The sequence below is a fragment of the Ipomoea triloba genome, chromosome 2, assembly GCF_003576645.1.
Source record: "Ipomoea triloba cultivar NCNSP0323 chromosome 2, ASM357664v1".
Lineage (NCBI taxonomy): Eukaryota > Viridiplantae > Streptophyta > Magnoliopsida > Solanales > Convolvulaceae > Ipomoea > Ipomoea triloba.
In genome coordinates this window covers 21,702,022-21,705,023 of record NC_044917.1, presented here as the reverse complement: position 1 = coordinate 21,705,023, position 3,002 = coordinate 21,702,022, and the positions used below count along the sequence as shown (strand labels likewise).

The 3,002-nt window shown below is 35.0% G+C and overlaps 1 non-coding gene across 1 annotated transcript; it reads right to left on the bottom strand.

Annotated features, from left to right (window-relative positions):
* Positions 1-338: 338 nt before the first annotated feature.
* TRNAV-AAC lies at positions 339-412 on the bottom strand. The gene has a single exon. It is a non-coding gene; the product is annotated as a tRNA-Val (tRNA).
* Positions 413-3,002: the final 2,590 nt, after the last annotated feature.

Sequence of the window (3,002 nt, the reverse complement as noted above, 5' to 3'; positions counted from 1 at the left end):
AAAGCTATGTTCCTCTATCTATAGTGATTTTTCACAATTAGATGGGAACAGGAGGAAGAAGAAACTCAGAATATGAAAAGATAGTTTTAGCCCCTTCTTTGATGACCAAATAACAACAAAATTGGCGAACAAAGAAGAGGAAGAATCCTAGCTGATGAAAGTACGATTTTACCCCTTACGTTAAACTTGATATAACAACCAAACTTTGGAAATATTTTGATTGATCAGAATTGACATTTCTACCATTTGAGATTAAATTATTTCTCGTTTGGAAATGGCTTAGCCCGGACTCGAACCGGAGCCCTTTTTAATATAAAAGAAAACTACTCGTTTTGTATTGGCTTCGCCCGGACTTGAATCGGAGAGCTTCAGTGTGTTAGACTGATGTGATAACCAACTACACCACAAAACCATCTGTGTTCTTTGGGCATTAACTAATTATTTGTACAATGATCCAGATCGTATGGTGGTCAGAGTAATGCATTACTAGATAAGATGTAAACTGTAATGAAAAGTATTAGAGAAATTAGTTCATTGATTTTCGTAAGTTTAATTTATACTTTATATCTGCAACTCCTATATTCAAAATGGCTCTAAAATGGATCAATCCTAAACCATCCTATATCACTTTTAGCATCTGAGAATGGGGGATATATGGTTAAGAAAAGGCAGATAAAACTAAAAATCGATTCAGCCAGTTGAACAGTACAAGATTCAAAAACAGAAAAAATATTGAGTGATACAAATTTTTCAAGCTATCTGATTAGACGAATCTATATTTGAAACAAATTTTTTGGTGAAGTTGTAACCCCTCGGCATTTTCGTAAGACTAAGGTTCGAAAAACATTTCCTTAAGCTATGACATTCATGAAATAGTCCCTCGAGGCTTCAAGAGAATTTTTTTAGGAAGAATAGTTGTTATTAAGTTGCGATCGTTCGTGCCGGTCACGAACCGTAAAATTTTGGGAACTAGTATTCGGACCCGATTATCCTAGGAAATGAATTATTAGACACCATGTTATTAATATTGAATTTCCAATTCAATTAAATCATCCCATAGCAGAAAAAGATTCATTTTGAACGTACATCGCTAAAATTCCGCGGTGTACCGAACCTAGCCCAATTTCAAGTTTCGGTCTGGGATAAATTTTTGGTTTCAAAATTATTCCTGTTTAAATTATTTTCTACCGAAACTTTATCTGTTTGGACCCCAACTGATAAGTTTAAAAATACACCATTATTTTATTCTATTTTAATTCTTCCATGCAAACATTCCCCTCAAAGTACTAAGTGTCTAAAACATGTTTATTCTCCTTGCCCTTTTGTTCTTGCCTTGGCCGAAATACAAAGAGAGGGAGAGAGTGTGAGCTTTCATCTTCTTCATCCTCTTCTTCCTTGCTTCAAGCTTCCATAGCCAATCTCCACACAAGTCTTCAACTATTCGGTAAGTTTGCGGTTTTATTCGGTTAAAAAGTCTTGATTTCTTCCCTAGAACTTGATTGTAGGTAAAGATTTCTTAAATATGTTGTTATGGTGGTGTATTCTACCTAGGGTTTTTCGGTGAAACTTGGGATAAAGGTTCAAGACTACTTTTACGGTGATATTACACACTTGTGAGGTAAGGAATTCCCTTAAGTTGGAATTAGTCACTTGAATTTGGATAATTGATTTTAGTTGAAATATGGTGTTTTTGGAGCTTTGGGAATATTTTCGTATACAAGTTCATAGCTTGGATATGCTTGTATATGTTGTATTTATGTCTATATAAGCTTATACTTGTGGAAATAGAGAAAGGAAATCAGGACAGATTTCTGTCAGTAACTTCCGTGAATTTCTGGGAAAAATCGGTAAATGATTTTGGTCCAATTTTTTTATACATGTAGTTCTATAAGTGTAGAAGCTGTATATAAACTTTCATAATTTTTGGAGTAGTATAAGTATGGTTTTCGGATTTTTTCCCAAAACTGGACCAGAGAAGGAAAAATGCTGGACAGCACACTGCCAAGGGCAAAAATGGAATTTTCTGTGTAAATTCGTGAACCTAGGTGACCAAAACTTTTTATGAACATCAAGTACTATGAGTTAGGGTTCTACCATAAAAATTTCAAGTGAAAAAGAGTTCGGGAACTATTTTTACCGGCTCAATCTTTCGGACTGCGCAAAACTGTAATTTCTGGACAGAAACTGTCAAAATCAATTTTGACAAAAATATTTTTTTTGTAACAAAACTAGTGACGAAATTTTGGGATGTCACAACCATATTTGGATGAAATAAATTATTTTGAAAATACTATTTGATTCCAGGAAAGAAAAAGAAAATGTTTTCAAACCCTTAGTTTCTGGAATAAGGTGGGGACCTTCGGGAAGGCTTAAACGCCACGGCCCGGGGTTGGAATAAGGTTGGACCTATGGGAGGGCTGGAGTGCCATGGCCCTAGGTTGGGATAAGGAGACCGACGGGAAGGCAGGGAAATGCCACTGCCCAAGGTTTGAGAAGGAGAATTGAGAAATGTTCAAAGTGCTTACTCAGGGGAAACTAAGTGGAAAATTTTTGAGTATGAAAATTATTGTTATTCTGGGCTGCGGTTCAGATTATTATAGAGCTGCGGTTCTATATGCAGTATGAAAATTGTTGTTACTCTGAGCTGCGGTTCAGATTATTATAAATATTAGAGCTGCGGTTCTATTTGCAAATGATGAAATTCCTGGAAATGTGAAATTTTGCAAACTTGTCTCAAAAGGGCATGAAAATTATTTTGAGTGGCAAGTTATGACTTTATTCTTATTTGAGAAAAGCTTTATATGATTTAACGTTTATACGCTATTATACTATCTATAAATCGTTTTCGTTACAGGCAGATTTTCAAATCATGGTAAAACTTTATAAAGCTTTTAGATTATCTATGTTTTCAAACCTTTGTCTACTTTTAAGTGACAAATGGATTTCCTTACTTAGCCGTCGTGCTAACTACACTTCGTTGTGTTCTTAACAGATGTCTAGGG